The sequence below is a fragment of the Suricata suricatta genome, chromosome 14 (genome assembly GCF_006229205.1).
Source record: "Suricata suricatta isolate VVHF042 chromosome 14, meerkat_22Aug2017_6uvM2_HiC, whole genome shotgun sequence".
Lineage (NCBI taxonomy): Eukaryota > Metazoa > Chordata > Mammalia > Carnivora > Herpestidae > Suricata > Suricata suricatta.
The window spans coordinates 77,711,931-77,733,455 of NC_043713.1; the positions used below are offsets into that span (position 1 = coordinate 77,711,931).

General features: G+C 49.6%; 1 long non-coding RNA gene across 1 annotated transcript; it reads left to right on the top strand.

Moving 5' to 3' along the window:
• Positions 1-239: 239 nt before the first annotated feature.
• On the top strand, positions 240-4,093 carry LOC115278380. The gene is made up of 3 exons (XR_003902854.1): positions 240-366; positions 2,720-2,865; positions 3,670-4,093. It is a non-coding gene; the product is annotated as an uncharacterized LOC115278380 (long non-coding RNA).
• Positions 4,094-21,525: the final 17,432 nt, after the last annotated feature.

A 21,525-nucleotide genomic window follows, 5' to 3' on the forward strand; every position in this document is an offset into this window, starting at 1 on the left:
CATTTCTCACCAAATGGCTGTTTGGGACATAAGTAGTGTACTTGGAACCCTTGGGCGCCTGGGGTTTGATGTGGCTTCTGGAAGCAGCTCGTGTGTTACTAGGTCATTAGAGGTAACTGGTGACCAGATCTGCTTCTCTCCACCTTCTGCTGGGGGACGTGCATGCTTTTAGGAGAGGAAAAGCATTTTTAAATGGTCAAAACACGGCTGAGTGGCTGAGTTTTATCACTACAGCACGGCATACTCGTGGTCAAGAAAGACTTCCTGATCAGGCCTCGAAGACGGGACCCGAGACAAGCAATTAGGAACATCCTCCTCTCACAGCATCCTGGGAGCTGAGCTCATGCGTGTCCTTGAGTGCAGGAGGTGAGTTTAAGAAGCAACAATCTTGGGGCGCCTGGGTGGCTCAGTGGGTAAGCATCCGACTTCGGCTCAGGTCATGATCTCACAGTTTGTGAGTTCGAGCCCCACGTTGGGCTCTGTGCTGACATCTCAGAGCCTGCAGCCTGCTTCTGATTCTGGGCCTCCCTCTCTCTCTCTGCTCCTCCCACTTCCACTCTGTCTGTCTCTCTCTCTCTCTCTCAAAAATAAACATAAAAAAAAAAGAAGAAGAAAGAGTGACAGTCCCTGGGGAGAGTAGATTTCTCAAGAGAGCTGGGACTCTGTTCATATTTACAAGACGATTTACTTCACTTTGCAGAACCACTGTTGTTCTCCCCATGTCCCGATGTTAACATGTCCTCGGGAGTTCACACTCATCCTAGTCTGCTGTCAGGTAGAAGCATTTTACTCAAAGGGGAACATGCCAGGCGGTGAATGCCAGGAGGTGCGGAGACCTGGGGCCTTAACCAAAGTCACGATGGGCAGCCGCCTTCGGCACCATCTCATGTCCTGCCTGCCAGCCTTCATGGAGGCAGAATCCAGGTTTTATTTACTACCGTGTGTCCATCCCCAGCAGGTGGCCCATAGCAGGTGCTGTCAGCACTGCCTCTCTTCCATTCCTTCCGTCAGGCTGTCTTTTCTCACCTCTGCTCCCCACCCCCACCCCACTTCACATGGCCAATTCAGCGAGGGAAGGACTATCTTCCTATGATATACGCTTTCCTCATTCAATCAGAGTCGGCTTTGGGGTCGCAGTGGGTTCTGTGGCATCCTTACTATGTTGGCTCCTTCCATTAAGGAAGAGATGATTATAAGAAAGATCTCTGCTCCCCTCCCCCCACCATTCGGTTCCTCAGACTAGAACTCACTAAAATACCCCCTAACACAGTCAGTGAGTTTGCCTAAATAGCTAGCTCATGCCCACTTAGTGGTGGGCACAGCAGTCCTCCCTAAACTCCTCTCATTGAAATATAATTTTGCTGGGGCACCTGGGTGGCTCCATCAGTTAAGCATTCGACTCTTGGTTTGGGTTCAGATCTCATGGTTTGTGAGATCAAGCCCCGCATTGGGCACTATGCTGACAGCGCAGAACTTGCTTGGGATTCTCTCTCTCCCCCTCTCTCTCTGCTCCTCCCCTGCTCTCACGCACACATGCTCGCTCTCTCTCTCTCTCTCTCTCAAAATAGCTAAATAAACTTAAAAAAAGAAATATAATTTGGCCTACGAAATTAAGGGAAAAGACCCCAGTGCTAAAACCCCGGTGATTCATGAGCACATATTTTCTGTCACATCTTACATTAAATTTGTTTATGAGAATAAAGCAGCCTTGTATATCTATTAAATGGTACAAAAGATCACAACCTAATACTGCAACACAAGTTCTCCTAGTACCTCGGGGGGAAATAATTTATTATTATTTTTCTACATAACTCATAAAACTGGGGAAATGATTTAATGCGCAGAGTAGAAGTAAATTGTTTCCAAAGTGACCAATTTTCTCAATGTTTAAAACTGCACCGGGCTCTCTAGAAGGGTTCCAATACCCTTTGATGCTCTGGAAAGATTCTGGTGAATGTCACTGAGTCTGGCTTGGGCTCTGGCCTCTCCACGCTTCCCCGTGAAGCTTCCGTCGCATCTGGACCCAGGAGGGGATTGTCAGGCCTGGGGTCTGGCCGCAAACACGTACCCAGGTGGTTGTGGGATTTCTAATTCCTCCAGGAAATCATCTTGCCTCTACTCAGGGACCAAGTTTCACGGAAACCCTTCCAAAGTCCCCAACATTAAATTTGGCTTTGGTTAGCATTTTGAGCCATTTTCTTTTTCTTTCTTTCTTTCTTTCTTTCTTTCTTTCTTTCTTTCTTTCTTTCTTTCTTTCTTTCCTTTCTCTTTTTTTCTTTTTTCCTTCCTTTCTTCCCTCCCTCCCTCCTTCCTTCCTTCCTTCCTTTCAAGTTTAATTATTTATTTTGAGAGAGAAAGAAAGAGAGAGAGCAGAAGAGGGGCTGAGGGGCTGAGAGAGAGAAAAAGAGAAAATCGCAAGCAGGCTCCACACTTCAGCACAGAGCCCAACACGAGGTGCAATCCCATGAACCGTGAGATCATGACCTGAGCCGAAGCCAAAAGTCAGATCCCTCATGGACTGAGTCACCCGGGTGCTCCTTGAGCCAATTTCTAAGAGCTCTCCAGGGAACAATGAGGGCATATATGCAAAATACGTAGCAGGCAGCCATAGATAAGTACTACCTTGTAAGAGGGTGATTTGTGTGTTTTTACCCTAAAGGTTCTTTGTATTCTTAAATAGCCTAGAGACATAGGAACCATTGTTATCCCCATTTTACAGATGAGGAAGCTGAGGCTCTGAACCTCGATGCAGAACTGTCTCTCTAGAAGACTCTCAAACACCTGGAGTCATCCTTGCTACCTGCATACTCCGTATGAATGTGGCAAAGTCGCATCTGGTGAGGCACAGAGAAACACCCGAGTGTGGTACGTCCCGCAGACTCACTGGCTCTGTACTCTTTACACTGGGTTTTCCACCGAGTGAGATCCATGATTTTCCTCTGAGTTGGGTGCATGGAGTGAAGAATAAAGGAGTTCCATGCTAGTTTGAGCTTGAGAGATTCTCCAAATCTTGGACCACAGGTTCTGAGAACGTTTTTAGGAAGGAAATGTGTTTAGCTGGATTTAAAGAAATGCTTTCTGGGGCGTCTGGGTGGCTCAGTCAGTGAAGCATCCGGTTCTTGATTTGGGCTCAGGTTGTGATCTCACGGTTCGTGAGTTCCAGCCCCGCGTCCCTGTCTGTGCCGACAGCGTGGAGCCTGCTTGGGATTCCCTCTCTCCATCTCTCTCTGCCCCTCCCCCACTCGTGTGTCTCTCTCTCTCTTCAAATAAATAAACTTCAAAAAAGAATGGGGTGCCTGGGTGGCTCAGTCGGGTAAGCATCTAACTTTGGCTCAGATCTCATGGTCCGTGAGTCTGAGCTCCGCATCGGGCTCTGGGCTAACAGCTCGGAGCCTGGAGCCTGCTTCAGATTTTGTGTCTCCCTCTCTCTGTCCCTTCCGTGCTCGCACTCTGTCTCTATCTTTCAAAAATAAAGAAATGTAAAAAATAAATAAATAAATGTTTCTCAAACTTAGTTGAGCATAGAACCCCTTGACTTAGCAGCCTATCAGCTGCCTTAGTCTTCTGTGGGCCAGGGTTCCACAGACCGTACTTTGGGAAACATGGCTGTGTCTGGATGTGAGGGATGCTTCTCTTCAGGGAGGGCAAGAGAACTTCTCACTCTTCCAGAGTCTTCCAGAATGACGATGGATTTCTTCAACACTGAGACACCCTGAGGCTACGTTAAGCTTCTCAAAACAACAGCAATAATAGTAAAATCGACCTTCCCATCAGATCAGCTGAGCCTTTCTCACAATTGTGCTGTCGTCGAGGCTCTTCCTGCCCAAACCCTTCCCTCCCCGTCTCCTTTCGGACAGACCAGACCTTCGTTTGGGTACAATCACCCTCCTGTCCCCTCCTGCTCCTTCCTCGGAATCCTTCATGGACACTGCGCTGGACAGATGGCTTGCACCTCGAACCCCGTAGCTGGGCTACTTTTCCGAGGATCCTAACACAGAGGCCATCAGATCCCTGGCTTCCGCTGCGGTGTCAGACCCTGATGGCCGCGTTCCAGGATGAGCTCCTGCTGCTGGTCTAGAGCTGGCGATGGCCCGGGGGCCAAATCCGGGCTCTTGCCTGGTTTTGCAAATAAAATTTTATTTTATTTAAAAATTTTTTATGTCTTTATTTTATTTTGAGAGAGAGAGAGAGAGACAGAGGCTGAACAGGGGAGGAGCAGAGAGAGAGGGAGACACAGAATCTGAATCAGGCTCCAGGCTCTGAGCTGTCAGCACAGCTCAAACCCATGGACTGCGAGATCGTGACTTGAGCCGAAGTCAGAGGCTTAACTGCCTGAGCCACCCAGGTGCCCTCATATAATGTTAGCATATAGAAGAGCCTGCACAGAGAGCGTATGGCCCGCAAAGCCTAAAATATCTACCATCTGGCCCTTTAGAGAAAAGCTTTGCCGAGAGGCAGTCTAGCATAACGTATCTTGTTCTTTCAACGGTGTTTGGGCAAATAGCACGTCCCCAGCTCTTGGTGCCTATGCATCCCTTCGAGAAATAAGGAATCTGAGAAGTGAGGGTGATGGCTCACGGGACAAATGATTGTCACGTGCCTCAGTGCTGCTCAAGGACTGATGTTCAAATACTGAACCGGATCCCAGCAGCCAGCCGCGTCTATGCTGGCCGTACCTGCCCCGAGATGCACCAGCCTCCGGCTCCCGGCTCTCCAGGCACTTACTCTAATCTCGAATGGTTTTGTTTTGTTGGCTGAAGCCTGGCCCAGTAATTCAGAATATAAAAGGCAGAGCGCCCGGGTCATCTGCAACCTTGAGAAGCTTCAGAAGGAGAGAAATCTGGTTCTCGTTTGCACCTCCTCTTGCAGCCAAAGGCAGCTCAAGGGGCCAGACCACTCCTGCAAAGAGCCTTACTCTTGTGAGTCTCTTCCAGCACAGGGGGGATCTTACTCTCTGGTGGAGATGGTGCTCGTGAACCCCTAAGACCTTGGCCGTGGTGGGTGTGGAGCACCGGCAAGGGTGAGGGTTGGGTGAGAGAGGGGAGGGGTTCCCAGGGCCGATGGGATCACAGCAATACTGCTGATGCATTCGCCCTCTGAACAAATCACACATCCTGCCAAGTCGCCAGGCCATAACGCCTGTGGAGAAAGGTTTTCATTGCGTTCTTTATTTCGTATTTTTTTAAAAGTTGATTTATGTATTTGGAGAGAGCGCGAGTGCAGGGCAGGGGCAGAGAGAGAGGGAGAGAGAGAATCCCAAGCGGGCTCTGCACTGTCTGCCCAGAGCCTGACGTGGGGCTCGAACTCAAGAAACGCGAGACCATGACCTGAGCCAAAGCCAGACGCTTAACCCCTTTAGCCACCCCGGCACCCCTGTTTGGCAATTCACACGATATTCTAGCAAGGGAGAAGGTATGATGACCGTTCCACAGATGAGGAAACCAAGAGTCGGAGAGGCAAGCCCTCACTCGCTCGGTGCCCAGCCCCAGCTCTGCCCACACTGCCCGGGTTTATGGTATGAAAGGCCCTTTGACTCACCACTACCCCCTGCTTCCTTGGTAACTTCAACGGCTTCCAGACTTTCTCCCTGTCACATGATTGCTGGAATCCTGAGGAGCCTTGAATGTTGAAACTATCACCAAATGGAAGAGCCCAATGTCACCCCAGGAACCATAGTGACAACACTATGGATGACAACACTAGCAGAGCCGCTAGTGAGTTCTGACGATGCCCAGACTGCTTGCATCTCTTTTCTTCCTTCCCATTCATTCAGTTCTCATGAGGTCCCCAGGGAGGGGCGATTCATATTCTTAGTTTACATGATTCAGAGACCTACCCGCGGCCCCCGGACTTGTGAACGGCAGGCTGGGACCAACGGCGAGTGTGTTTGATGCTATGACCAGAGCATGTCAACTGCCCCGCCTCCTGCCTCTCTCTGGAATGTTCCCCTTTTGTCTGCATCTCTCGCCATAGCGTTGAGCCCCCTTTTGGCAATCCGCTATTTCCTCCACCCCAAATCCCCCCTCCTGCTGCTCACGGCCACATCCAGGTTGTCTGCCCTCCGTGGAGACGCCACACAGGCACGTGTCCCTCTGGGCATTTGCCCACTCTGTTTTCCGAGTCATCTGGGCTTAGCATGCCTTGGGGGTGTTGGAAATAAAAGTGGAGGAAGCAGAGGGTCCCTGGGGAGCAGAGAAGGGGATGTTATTAACTACAGGCTTTTCTAGGGGAGCCCGTGGTAACTATTATGAGCCAGAAGGTCAAGTGCCCTAAGCCTGGGACATCTGGTCAGCAGCTCAGCTCACTGCTCGCAATTTGTGGCCGGATTTTTTTCTTTTCCTCCTCTTACATGGAAAAACAACATGATCTCTGACTAGAATTTTTAAAGGACGAATGATAGAGTAGCACGTACAACTGTGTCAAACGGATGCACGACCTTCTTGGGCACCCCGCAAGTGGGTGGGGGGACTTGGGGGGCATTTAGCTGGTCCTTGTCTCCTGCAGAGTTTCTGCCTATCCCGCTGGCGGTGGGAAGAAGAAGTGTCTGAGTCAGACTTCTGACCTCCATCTTCTGCCTCCCGGGGAGACAGGGTTTCCGGAACTCTGGGATTCCAACTCCTAGAGTTGTGGATTCTTGACTAAGCAGCTTTGTGTCTCTGGGCCCCCTTTTAGCCGGTGACAGAGGGGACATAAAGGCAGGGCCCATGCAGGACAGCTGTGAGGTCTGAAAGAGAGAAAAGGAGAAAAGATGACACAATTTTGGTGCTAGTAGATTCTCAGTAAGTGGTAGTGATCCTGTGAATGTAAATTTTGGAGTAAGAACCCAGCTTTGGTGGCATCCCGTGGAATATTTGCTCTTCACCCTAGTCCTGGAAGAGGGCTTTTCTACAAATCAAGGATTTAGTATTTGCAGGATTAAAAAAAATGTTTTTATTTATTTCTGAGAGAGAGAGAGAGAGAGAGAGAGAGAGAGAGAGAGAGAGAGAGAGAATCCCAAGCAGGCTCCTTGCTGTCAGCGCAGAGCAGGGTTCTGGGCTCGAACTCTCGAACCTGGAGATCACAACCTGAGCCAAAATCAAGTGTCAGGATCTTAGCTCACTGAGCCACCCAGCCGTGTTTATTTATTTATTTTTAAATTTTTTAATGTTTTATTTATTTTTGATACAAAGAGACAGAGCATGAGAGGGGGAGGGGCAGAGAGAGAAGGAGACACAGAACCGGAAGCAGGCTCCAGGCTCTGAGCTAGCTGTCAGCACAGAGCCTGACGCGGAGCTCAAACCCACGAACGTGAGATCTGACCTGAGCTGAAGTCGGAGGCTTAACCGGCTGAGCCACCCAGGCGCCCCACCCAGCCGTGTTTAATGGCTGTTCAGCATTTCAGTGTGAAGTTCCCAATCTCTTTTTAACGACCACCTTTGCGTTGCGACATAGGTTGTCCCCATTTCTTTGGCTGTTATGGACCATGTGGTGATAAAACAGAATCTGCATCTTCTACATGACTCAGTTACACATTCTGGAGAGTTCTATAGTGCTGTCTCTGCCTAAAATCCCAAGCCGTCCTTGCCCACTGGCAGCGAGAACAGCTGCTCTGGCCTCTCTTTTTCCTGGGGATGCTGGGTGACTTTGGGAATAACTCTGGGGTGTCGAGGGGACATGTGGGTAACTCAGGGCCCTCTACTAAGTATCTGGGGCCCTGAATCCCGTCTCCCTGCTCTCTTCCCAGGGGTCCTGCATGAGCAAAGTCATCACCTGATGCCACGGGAGGAAACCAGGCTCCCGTAGAGGTTAAGAAATTTCCTGAAGGTCACTCAACAGGATGTGAACACTCAATACCTTAATTTCTAGGGTGTGTTAGCCAAGCGTCTTGAACGGAAAAGGTTTACTAATAGAACAACATGAGAATGAAGAGTAATGGCCGTAGTCTCCTCCCTTTACACACACACACACACACACACACACACCCACACACACACACACGGAAAGAGGAAAAGAAAAAAATGTACACTCTGGCCCATCCAGGCCACCACGATTTCCCCTGTTGGGGTGTAGCTGAATTCAACCTTTCGGCTGGTTTGCCGTGTACGCCAATTTCCTCCTTTCGCAGAAACAAATCGAGATGTCTCTTGAACTCATGTTCCCTCGCACTTCGCTCACCTCTCTGTTTAACATCTTCCATATGTGTATTAACCTAGCGGGACGCCGGCTCCCCCGCTTCCCGAGATATCCGATGCCTGGGTAATGTTCTCGAGCGTTTCAGCCTCGGCGGAATGAAAAGTCTCTCTCTTTTCCTTCTGCCCTTTCATAAACGGGGGCATTTCTTGGGAATCTCATTTCCTTTGTGGGGGAGTCCAATTCCTCCGTTATTAGGGCACGTGGAGTGCCAGCGCCTCGCTTCTGGGGCCCCTGACATCTGCGTGTCTGCGCCGCTAGGAGGGAGAAAGGCCTGCGGGGCCGAGGTTCTGCCCATCAATATCATTCGGGGGTTGATGGTTCCGGTTGTTTGCAGGTGGTTCATGGCTGAAAGAACATCGGAGGTGGTTTCACAGGTTTCAGGTTGGGACACGGGGCCCCGAGAGGTCTCACGGCTTGCCCAAGGTCACACAGCTTGTTAGGAGCACTTAACAGACATTCTGAGCCACCAGGGGGAAAAGAAAAAAACCTGACTTCAGGGGCGCCTGGGCGGCTCAGTCAGTGAAGCGTCTGACTCTGGCTCAGGTCATGATCTCACAGTTTGGGGGTTCAAGCCCCAAATCGGGCTCTGTGCTGACAGCTCGGAGCCTGGAGCCTGCTTCATGTTCTGGGTCTCCCTCTCTCTCTGCCCCTCCCCTGCTCACACTCTGTCTCTCTCTCCTTCAAATATAAATAAACAATAAAAAAATATTTTTTTAAACCTAACTTCTCCCCACCTCTGTGAGGGAGCCAATGAGAAGAGAATGAAATTCCCCCCCAAATTCTTGGCATTGATTCGAATAACTATAGGCCCAATCCGGATTATTTATAATTTCTTCTTTTTATTTTTTTAAATGTTTATTTACTTTTAAGAGAGACAGAGACAGACTGTGAGTGGAGGAGGGTCAGAGAGAAAAGGAGATGCAGATCTGAAGCAGGCACCAGGCTCTGAGCTGTCAGCACTGAGCCCGACGTGGGGCTTGAACGCACAGACTGTGAGATCATGACCGAAGCTGATGTCAGATGCTTAGCCCACTGAGCCACCCAGGCGCCCCTGATTATTTATAATTTCTTAGCTGTCACTTACCAGCTTGGTGCTGCCTGTCATGAACAGCTTATGGGGGAAACATAGGCACATATCTATATATCGACATTAGCATCTCTGACACGTATTTATTTTAAAACAAGTAAAGAGCGACTTAAAATCAATAAGCATAATTTTTAACATTTGGAGTTAAAAATAAACTATGGTTACATTATTTATGGAACTGGGCAGCAGCGAATTGAATATTTACATTATTAAAAGTCCCACCCTCCTAGTCTTTAATAGGCATGAAGCATTTATTTGGAAAATAATAATATTGATAATGATACAGAGAGCTCACGCTTGCTGGACTTCCCCCCACAGACCCCAGGGGTCTGAGAACCAGATTCCCCATCTGAGCGGCCCCGGCAGCCACCACCTCTGAGATCACCGAGTGTCCTCTACCCAGGTCCCTGGTTGGCTCTTCTTTGTATTCAACAATCTCCCTGTTTAAAAATTTTTTTAACGTTTTTAATTTATTTTTGAGAGACAGAGAGAGACAGCGCAAGCAGGGGAGGGTCAGGGAGAGAGAGAGACACGGAATCCGAAGCAGGCTCCAGGCTCTGAGCTGTCAGGACAGAGCCCGACATGGGGCTCGAACCCACGAACCGTGAGATCATGACCTGAGCTGAAGCCGGACACTTAACCGACTGAGCCACCCAGGCGCCCCAAACTCCCTGTTTAAAGAACTGGGGATTTCTGTCTCCCGATTGAACTCCGACCAATGAAGCCAGTGATCATAAAAATCCCACATAAATGTAATTATAAGCGGTGGTTGCATCCTTACGGAAGACTCGGGGTGCCATGAGGGCATAGATAGGAACACAGGGGTCAGGGAAAGCAGCGCTGAAGAAGGAGAGGGAGCGGGAGTGAGCAGAGGAAGGCAAGGAACAGTGTTCTGAGTCAAGGAACAGCATGGACGAGAGCAGAAAGAGAGAACGAGGCGTACTGGCCTCGCCGGTCAAGGGCTCAGGTCAGTGAGTGCGCGGCTGGCCAGTCTGCGGGGGGAGGGAGGTCAGGGGCCTGTGGATGGCCAGTGAGGCGGGCCCCAGAGCTTGGGAGAGCGGGCAGGCCAAGTTACCATGCGGTTGTAGCAGAAGGGAAATGGGTAAGGACCGAGGGCTCCAGGCACGATCCTCCGCACTGGGAGAGAGCACAGCCCCGAGAGGGTGTGTGTGTGACCCTCACGGCACAGCCCAGGGAGGACTCACAGCATCTCACGCGTTAAGAGCCACATGTGGCCAGTAGCTGTCACGTTGAACGGCGCACAGCTCAAGAGTGAGACCCCCTCACCTCAAAGTCCAACCCTGCCCCTAATTAGCTGCTTAACGAACTCCTGCGCAGTCGGCTTTCTCCTCTGCAAAATGGAAATAACAGTAGGACGCACTCAATGATACTATGGAGAGAACGGAATACGTCAATGTATTTAAAAAGCCCAGGACACACTGTAACAATTAGACTCGTAATGATTTTGAAACAACCGTTACCCTGGCAAAGGCAGAGAATCGATGGGACGGGCCAGGAGCGGTGACAGGGAGCTGGGGAGACATGGGGTGCTGGTGTCTTCTCCCTAGAAGGGCTCTGGGGACTGGGGGGAGGGTGTTCTCTGAACTGAGGCTGGGGTCTTGCGTTATCACCCCGGACCCCGGGGGGATCACAGCGTCTTGGGATAGTTTCAGAAACCTGCGGTCCACTTCTGTCTCTGTCTCAGTCATTTTGAGGCGGAGGGGCCCTTTGGGGCAGACTGTGGCTCCTATGAAGGGGGAAACATGAACATTTCTGATTCTGGAAGGCAGGCTTGGGAGGAAGTGCTCTGGACCCCCAGAAGTGTGGTCGAGGGCTACTGGGATTCGATCAGACCATGGTGGTCTTTACATTGTGCGCCTCGTGCCAGCACGCCCGGCCTCAACACAGCCAATCTGACCTGCTTCTGCGGGCGCCAGAGGGGCTCCTCTGTTCAACAAGGGGCGCAGCAGAGGCACCAAATGTCCTTCTAACCTGGGGTCACACACCGGTCCCCTGAGCTCTGGCCTGGAGACTTCAAGGAAAAGCGTGGAATTCCCCGGGACTCAGAGAGAAAATAAACGCTCTCTCCTCTGACCCCCATCTGGACTCCCTCCTCCCACCCAAGAGGTGATAATTACTGAAGGCTTAACACCTCGCCTGTATCTTTATATCCCCAGTCCTGGGTGGGGGGTGAGGAGAATTCCGAACACACCACAGAGAACATTTGCCCTGGAGGTCCAGCAGGCTTCCAGAAGTGCCTTGGGTTCTCACACTTCCTGGCTGGCTTGGAGGAGGTGACCATGAGGGGGGCCTACCTGGGACAGAGCCCCGGATGGAGACTTCTTCCTGATGAGTCACGCCCTTAGGGTTGGGGAGGGCTTCTTGGAGGAAGTGGGCTTTTCTATTTTAAGTCTCCCAAATGCACACCTGCTTGTGCTTCCCTAGCTCTTAGAATGAAGATGGTTCTTTTCCCCCAGAAGTAGTAATGCTCAGCCTTGTCGGTTCCCTGCTGCCGCCTTAGACACCACCCGCTGCCCCGCTTTGCTCTGGTCAACTGCCACACATACCTTTTTCCATGTCACAGGCCTCAGGACCTTTGCTCGTGCTATTCCCGACATTCTGACTGTTTTCTTTCGCTTCCTGATCTTCACCTCTGCATTTGATTTTAGGTCTCAGTTCAAATGTCACCTCTTTCAGAAAGATTTTAAATACCTTAATATTTACCAGGGGGGAGTAGTGAAATAAATTAGGGTACAAGGAGATGGTGGAACATGATGAAGTTTTATAAAAGAGGGAGAGGTTTTTTCCACATGAACAGGGGATGGTTTCCAAGCAAAAAGAGGAGGAAAGAAGAAAGGAAGAAAGAAAAGAAAGAAGGAAGTAGGAAAGGAAGGAAGAGAAAGAAAAAAGAAAGAAAGGAAAGGAAAGAAAAGAAAGGAAAAGAAAAGAAGGAAGGAAGGGAAAGAAAGAAAGAAAAAAGAAAAGAAAGAAAAAGAAAAAAGAAAGGAAGATGAGAAAGAGGGAAAGAGGGAGGGAGGAAGCAAGGAAGGAAGGAGGGGAGAAGGAAAAAAGAGTAAAGGAAAAGAAAGAAAAACAGTATATAGTGCATATAGCCTACTATTTATGTAAAAATAGAAATATATATTATAATATTTTATATATTATCTATATAATATATTTTTTTCTGCAATGAGCATAAACTAAAACAAGACCCAGAGGCAGTATGAGGAAAGTCAACCTAGAGGTTAATGCACGGCTTCTGAGGCATTTTCCTTCTGTTTAAATCCTGGTCTGTTGCTCTCTGCCTGTATGAGTTTGGGCACGTGAATTAACCGCTCTGTGCTTCTGTTGCTCCGCCAGTAAAATGGCTGTGATGACAGTGTGCAGTTCCTATTATTTTTTGTCATTTAAAAAAAATATTGGTGGGGCGCCTGGGTGGCTAAGTCGGTTAAGTACCGACTTCAGCTCAGGCCATGATCGCGAGGTTTATGAGTTCAAGCCCCACGCCGGGCTCTGTGCTGAAAGCTCGGAGCCTGGAGCCTGCTTCAGATTCTGTGTCTTCTTTTCTCTTTGCCCATCCCCCACTCATACTCTGTCTCTCAAAAAAAAATATTGGAACATGCGAGTATGTTACCTACTTAAAATATGTAAAGACTAAAGTAAACTAAATTTTAAAATATACATTATCATGGTGAAAATTATACATGTATATATATGTGTGTGTATATGATTGCATGTAAATTTTATATAATTTTCTGTGTACATTTTTCTTATGTTTTTATTATTGAGACAGAGAGAAACAGAGCATGAGTGGGGGAGGAGCAGAGAGAGAGGGAGATGCAGAATCCGAAGCAGGCTCCAGGCTCTGAGCTAGCTGTCAGCACAGAGCCCAATGCAGAGCTTGAACTCAGGGACCTGAGATCGTGACCTGAGCCAAAGTCGGATGCCTAACCGATTCAGCCACCCAGGCATCCCTCTCTGTACATTTTTATAATAATATTTCCCACACATTTTAAACCTGCTTTGTCCCTTAATATTTTAGAACTATAGAAAGGTTTCCAGGGTCGCCTGGGTGACTCTGTTGGTTAAACTTCTGACTCTTGGTTTCAGCTCAGGTCCTGATCTCACCGTTCATGGGATTAAGCCCCACATCAGGGTCTGTGCTGAAAGAATAGAGCCTGTGTGGGATTCTCTCTCTATCCTCTCTCTGCCTCTCTCCTGCTTCCATCCTCTCTAAATAAATAAATAAATAAAATTTTAATATTATAAATATTTAAAATATATAAAACTTTACAAATAAAATTAAAAAGCTTTCAGGTATTCTGTGCCCCTTCCTTAGAGGTAATCGGTGTCTACCCCAAAATATTCTATGCGTGTACTACTGAACACACACTCACACACTCACACACACACACACACACACACACACACACACACACACACTCGTGTGTGCCTGCGTGCACTCCTCCGCCCTGCCCTGGCCCCCGGTGGAAATGCTCCCTCCCCCAAGCCTGTAGCGTCAGCTGCTCTCACAGGGTCCTGTGGACACCGTGGGCACAGATGGCAGCCTGCCACGGGACACCCTGAACACCCCGAAGCTGTGAAATGTCAGGTGCCAAGAGCGAGTGCTCTAAATTCACCAGCGTGGCTGATGCTGTCTGATCGTTTTCCGTGATGAAGGACGTGGAAGGCTCCAGAAGAGTCAGCCCCGGTGTGCTCTCACGGAGCCCCGGCCTCTCGCCCGAGCGTGCCCTGACTCAGTGTGACAAGTGGCTGCACAGCTTTGATTAATTAAATATTTCACCCCGAATTTGTGAAACATCGTCTCCAGCAAGTCCAAGTAACGCCTGGGACACTGGGCTAATTAGCTTAGCAGGTCCTCTGGCTGGTGCACTGATGTGTGCGGCTCACAGGCAGGCAGAAGATGCCGGTTTGGGAAGCGACGGGAAGGTTTGGGGCTTGGCAGATGTGCCCTTTTGTAGGGCACGAAGTGAAAGGATTCCTCCCGGGCGTCTTGAAAATATAGGAACTCCGTGGGTGGCAGCCTCACTATGTGCTAAGTAGTTTCGCAGCCTTACCATCTCATTTAATCCTACACATAAGGCAGCAATTAGGACGTTTTAGTTGCGAGGCCTAGAAAACCCAACTATGGTTGGTTTGTGCCAAAAAAAAAAAAAAAGCATGGTTGCAAATTATGTGCTTGTCAATTATTATTGGCTTCTGGAATTGGAAAGTCCCGGCATAAACTAGCTTCAGGAATGACCGAATCCAGGCCCCGGCTGTCGTGGGGCTGATTCCGTCTCTCCTGCCTTGGCATCTGTCTCCTGCAGGGTCTCCCGTCAAGGTCACAGGGCGCAAATCGGACCCTTACTTCCTCCAAAGCTTTGAATCCCGGGGAGGCAGAGCAGGGTCTGTGTTAGAAGCCAGCATCTCGTGCTACCCCACTGTGTCTTAGAGAGAGAGTTATGTGTCCATGGCCAAGCCGACCACTGTGACGGGGGGAGGAGGGTGGAGGTGAATCAGGGCCCCTTCTTGGCCGGGGGTGTGCAGAAAGGCCACCACACCCAAACCACGTGGGTGAACACCAGAAAGCGCTGTACCCGGCACAGGTCAGACTGCTGCTTTCCAGAGAGGGGAATGGGGATTGATAACAGATGTCTACAGCCGAGAGGCACTACAAACCCCTCCCTGCCACGTTACCATTGAGAAAAGGAAGACACAGGAAGGTTAAACTACTTGTCCAAAACAACATTAGGGTGTCTGCATTGATTTCAAGTTGGCTTCCCTTAGAGCCTGTGCCCTTGAAGGTGACCTCACACTGCCTTCCCGTCTGACCCGCTCGCAATACCCGTCTGTTTCATCACCTCATTACCATCTTTTTGATCCATCATGTTCTCATCCGTGGGCCTTGATCTTTGGCTTTATACGAAGTACGATGCGTTTAAGCGGCGGAGACACCTTTCAGGAGAATGCACGATAGGAATCCTTACAAATGGCCTGACATGGTCTTTGTAAATGTTCTGAGTTTTTTTTTTTTATTAATTTGTGTTTTTTTAAATTTTTTAAATGTTTTATTTATTTTTGATACAAAGAGAGACAGAGTATGAGAGGGGGAGGGTCAGAGAGAGAGGGAGACACAGAACCGGAAGCAGGCTCCAGGCTCTGAGCTAGAGGTCAGCACAGAGCCCGACGCGGGGCTCGAACCCATGAACGTGAGATCCGACCTGAGCCGAAGCCGGAGGCCCAACCGACTGAGCCACCCAGGCTCCCCATTAATTTGTTTTTTTATGTTTATTTTTGAGAGGGAGACAGAGCGAGAGCAGGGGAGGGGCAGAGAGAGAGAGAGGGAGACACAGAATCCGTAGCAGGCTCCAGGCTCTGAGCGGTCAGCACAGAGCCCAATACAGGGCTCAAACCCATGGACTGGGAGATCATGACCTGAGCCAAAGTTGGACACTTAACCGACTGAGCCACCCAGGCGCCCCTGTTCTGAGTTTTAAAAAATCCATTTGATTTATGTGATAAAGCGTTAATAAACGCATAATGATGACAACCAGAAGATAGCAGGGCAGAGGGTCAGACCTAGTCAGTCTGACCCCAGGTCTCTGCAAAATATTGTCTCTCACCACATGGAGCTTGTGATTTCATTGGCATGGTTGCTCAGCATAAGGCATAAAAAAGAGACCTAGAAATACAAAAATAAGTAAATCTTAGTGCCGGCGCTTATGCCATGAGACGCCCAGGAGAGGCACCAGGGAATGGCAAGGAGATTTAGACTCACAGATCCTTGCAGTGAGACCGGTCCCACAGAGCCCCTCCAGGGCAGGGCACAGGTCTCATGTGACGAGTAGCGGAAGAATCTGTTTGGAATCTATTTCCAGCCCACTGTGATCCCCTCACCCCCGGCTCAGGGCCGTGGTGGGCGTCATATGCCTGCTAGGTCTGTACTCATTGACCTTCCTCTAGACCTAGATGGTGACACAAGATGTGCCAATGCAAGTGCCCTCCGTGACAATGTAGGGTTGAGACACAGGAACTGAAAGACACACACAAACACACACACGCACACATGCTCACACACTTACCCACGTGTGTACTCACTGACGGGCTCGCCTTCTCTCAGTGGTTGGACCAAGGACGTGACTCTGGGCACTGTGGGGTGGCCCACGATGCCAGGAAAGACCTGGAGTCTATTTCCAGCTCAAGGGAGAGGAACGACAGTAGGCTGCAGAGAGGAACAGAGATGGGGCGCACAAGGGCACCCCTGGGTCCCTGAGGGCCTTCTATACTTTAAAAAAATTTTTTTAAATGTTTTATTTATTTTTGAGAGAGAGACAGACAGCGTGAGCAGGGGAGGGTCAGAGAGAGAGGGAGACACAGAATCCGAAGAAGGCCCCAGGCTCTGAGCTGTCAGCACAGAGCCCGACGTGGGGCTCGAACCCACGAACTGTGAGATCATGACCTCAGCCGAAGTTGGCCGCTTAACCGACTGAGCCACCCAGGCACCCCTTTTTCTTTTTCTTTTTAATTTTTTTTAAATGTTATATTTATTTTTGAGAGAAAGAGAGAGAGAGAGACAGTGAGGGCCTCCTATTCTGTTCTTCCCTTTCACAGGCTCAGGTGCATTCCGAGCCTACAGTTCCCTAAAACTTCCTTAGAATGATTTATTCTGCAGGAGCAACCTCAGCAGATTCCCATCCCTTCCAACCCCATGAGTCTGACCCACCCAACCTGGCTCGGCCTTCAGTGCCCAGCCTCTCTGCCTGGAGCTGGATCACGTCTCCAGGACGGAGCGATGTTCAGGGGGGAATCCCTCCAGCCACAGACCTCCCCTCTAACCCTCAGACTCAGTTGCCACTGTGGTTTCAGACAGATCTGACCGACGGGGCCAGGTGGGACGTCTTCCCCACCCCGGGGCCTGAGGTCAGCGAAACCCAGGCGAGCAATTTCCCTCCGTCAGCAGCCCAATTGATCATTTCTCAGGCTGCCTGAGCAACTCTGATTCCCGAGCCTCGGATGCTGGCAGTGGAAGTCTCTCTCTCCTCCTGGAGGCCCTGGGGCCTTGTTAAGCCTCTCTCTTCAGCTCAAAGAGTCAATGTCCAGCCGAAGAAATGGCCCCATTTCACGATGCATCCGGAGGGAGGGGGGGTGTGAGGGGCAATATTCAAATCCCTGGTGTGGCCACCGGAGTCTTGCTGTCTCTCTTTAGGGTTGATAGTTAAAAATTCATGGTTATTTTCAAAGGAGAAAAAATGCTTAAACTCCTTTCCTATGAGCAAACGTTCCCTTTTTTGATTCAAAATCAAAGTTTTGTCTAGACAGGCGAGGGCTTTTTTTTTTTTTTTTTAATTTTTGCTGACGTATCTTGCCAGCTCAGAAACCTTGAGGTTTTCCAAATGCAACACCCCCGCCCCTTCCCGGCGCCCGCTGTCCAGTACCATGTGCTTTCCAAACACGTCCTCGGGGCAGCTCAGAGCAGACCCACTGGGTGGAGAAGACCCGGGTGGACATTGGCACGTTCTGCCCTTGGCTGGGCCATCTTCCTTAACAAGTTATCTGCCCTGGCAGCCACGCTGACTCTCGTTGGCACCATCGAGCCATATTTCAGTGTCTCAGGCAGCTAACGAAAGCCGCCCTCCTTGCCCGCCAGTGGTTATTTTTTTCTTTCTGTCTTCCAAGGAATACGTGTTCATTGTAGAAAAATTAGTAATTGGATAAGCACTAAATAAAATAAATGTCCCATCTCATAATCTTATAATTCTGTTTTCCTCCTTTCTTTCTCATTGTCTACACACATACACACACACACACACGCACACACATTTTACCTATATATGCATCTCAAAAATTATCCCAAACCTTGGCAGCATAAGCAATACGAACTCATGATCCCACAGTTTCTGTGGTCTACCAGGAATTCAAGAGCAGCTTGTCCGAGCGGCTGTGGTGCAGGAGCTCTCGTTGTAGTCAGAAGTGGGCTGAGGCTGCAGTCTCATCTGAAGGCTTGACTGGAGCTGGAGAACGTGCTCTCAAGATAGCGCATGCACACGGCTGTTGAGTTGGTACTGGCCTTTGGCAGGAGACCTCGGTTTCTCCCCAGTGGTTTCTTTCTTTCTTGTAGGAGCCTTAGGTGTCCTCGCAACATGGCACTCGGCTTCTCCCAACGTGAGTAACCCAAGACAGCCAAGCAGAAGCAGTGGTGACGTTTTTGACTTACTCTTGACATCATCCTTTGTCACTTTGGCAATGTTCTGCTGGCCATGCAGACTGACCCTGATGCAATATGGGAGAAAACTGTCCAAGAGCGAGGAGGCAAGGATCATGAGAGACCATGTTGCTGGTTGGCTACCATTGTATAAAGATATGACAATGTGAAATGTATACATTTTTTAAAAACTGACATTGTAGTATATATACCAACTCACCAGCCTTGGGAGTGGGTCACCTTGGCATCATTTTGCAGATCACTTAGGAGCAATGAAGCCTTTAGAATGAGATTACAGCCCCCCCCCCCCCCCCCCGGGTGGCTCAATCAGTTGAGTCTCAGACTTCAGCTCAGGTCATTATCTCACAGTTCATAGGTTTGAGCTCTGCGTTGGGCTCTCTGCTGGCAGCTCAGAGCCTGGACCCTGCTTTGAGTTCTGTATCTCCCTCTCTCTCTGCCCCTCCCCTGCTCATGCTCTCTCTCTCTCTATCTCTCAAAAATAAATAAACTTAAAAAAATAGGATGAGATTACAGTCCCAACAACATCCAGCTGCAACTTCATGCGAAATTCCGAGCTGGGACTGACCAGCCAAACCACTCTCAAATCTCTGCCCCACAGAAATTGTAAGATAATAAACCACTCTTATTTTTAAGCTGCTAAGTTTCCGTGACTTGCTATTTTCAGGATCAGTATATTGTGATCATCTCTGACCATAAATAGGTAGAATTTTATAGCATCATTTTTATTGGGTCCCTAGGGGGCGTGGTTAGCAATGTGCGTGGCCATTTTAGGTGGCCCCAATAACTGGTTGACACTCAAGAATTGGGGGTGAGCTGGGTTGGATAAGATAGTTGTGAGAGATGATTGCTGCCCCCTGTATTTCCGGTTCTCTTCTTCTTTAGAGCAGATGAGGGACTGCACTTTCCCACACACCTGATGTTAATGGTGGGCATAGGACTTGCTCGGCTTGACCAATGTCAGAGGAAGGGACGAATATCACTTCCGAGTGGAAGTATTTAATCGCCAGTGCTCAGCTTTTGAGATGAGACTGGGACTTTTTGTTACCACTGCACAACATAGCTCATCCTGACTAATACAGGGTCTGGGACAGAAGGGGAGCCCGGGCGCCCTCAGGGCTGAACCAGGACATGGCTGCTGTGAGATCCATTCTGTGACCTTTCCCTGCTCTGCTCTGTGTCTCAGGGGACGGCCCCCTGGAAGCTGTAGCCATCAGCTTGTCCCAACACTTTGTTTCTGCTGCTGGGACTTGTGATGTTGCGAAGGGCAGGGGAAAAGGAGAGGTCACAGAGTTTCTTCTCCTCCATTTCTGGCCCAGCCACTAACCCCAGGAGGACCTGCCTCATCTCTTTGTCTTCAGTGCCTTGCAGGGCCTGCTGTCATTCTCCCTCCCACCAGGAGACCCCAGCCCTGGACCACGGCGGTAACATCTCCTCTTCTTCTGGTCCTCCAGCCTAGTGGTGGCAATCACCCATTTCTGTTGGGGATCTCTGTTCCCCGCCCCCCAATCTTTCATCTCTTGGGGAACCAGTTCCCTGCATCAAATGCCCTCAGTTCCCATCCACAATCAGACCCTGACTGCTCCCGAGGGCCACCTCTGTGCTGAGGCCTGTAGAAACACATAGAACAAACCCGGGAGGATGAGCCCGATCTGGGGCTGCCCTCTGAACCCACACTTCGGTGGAGAAGACAGACGTGCAGGGTGATTGGTCCAGGAAGGGGGCACCACAGAGTTGTGGGGGCTCTGAGATGGCCTTGGGGGTATGGAATGGCCTTCTTTGTAAGGAGGGTTTTCATACTGAGATCTGAGGGGTAAACAGGAGGTAGGCATGAGGGACAGTTGTGTCATTCCCAGGCTGGGAGGGGGGGGTCGGTGTCTGTGCCAAATGCCATGAGTGGCACCAGCCAGCAGGGCAGAGTTTGGCCACGCCCTTGTGCTCATTTGGTGTCCAGTGATGGATCACCACTGCACGTGGGTGATCTGGATTGAGCCACAGACACTTCTTAGCAGCAGTTAGCCCTGTATCTGAGGTGGCAGGGACTCCAAGAGAAGAATGTTCTAATTGTATTAGGTTCTTGGCTCCTTTGAGAATGTGGGGGAGACCGGCCAGAAAGCATCCGTCCATCCTCTTCTACCTCCTCACACGTGTCCCCAGCATCTGCTTAGAGCCCAGCACTGGGGTGGGAGGCGGCCCCACAGTCAAATAAGATATTTTCCTTTTTTTTTTTTTTTTTAAGAATCTGTCATCTGATGTGGGAGAGAGTGACTGTGGCGAAAATAAATACAATGTATTTTGCAAAATATGTAAGAAATGAACAAGAGGAGTGAGTGACTGCCTAAGTCATCAGGAAACGTTTGTCAGAGGAAGCAACATGGAATTGGGTGTTGAGGGATGAGTAGGAGTTTCCTAGGGAGAGGATGATGATGCATTCTGGGCAGTGGAAATGACACCCAGAGATAGAGAGCTGAGAATAACAATTTAAACAGTGTTAAACTACATTACATACAGAGATTTGTGAGCCAAAGCGGAAGGTGCTCAAAGTAGAGGCGGAGGGTGTATAAGAAGGTGGAAGGGGAAAGTAGGGCCAGATCATGAATGGCCATCAGTACCGGGCAGAAGATTTTGGATCCAAACAGTTTTGGATCTTAGAACAGGAAACTACTGGGGCGCCTTGGTGACTCGCTCGGTTGAGCATCTGACTTCCGCTCAGGTCATGATCGCATGGTTTTGGGGTTTGAACCCCGCATCCGGCTCACTTCAGATCCTCCATCCCCTCTCTCTCTGTCCCTCCCCTGCTCATGCTCTTTCTTTCTCAAAACAAACAAAAAAATATAGATGGATGGACTACTATATCCGGTCCATATTTTAGAAAGACCTATATCACTGATTGCACAAAAAGATTCGTTTATCTACTCAGCAAGTATATATATGAAGTGTCTGCTGTGTGTCAGGCATCCCGCTCGGAGCTGGGGATAGCCATGAACAAGACCCCAAGCCATCTATCCATTCGAGTTTTGATCCACGTGTTTTGGTGTAGGAG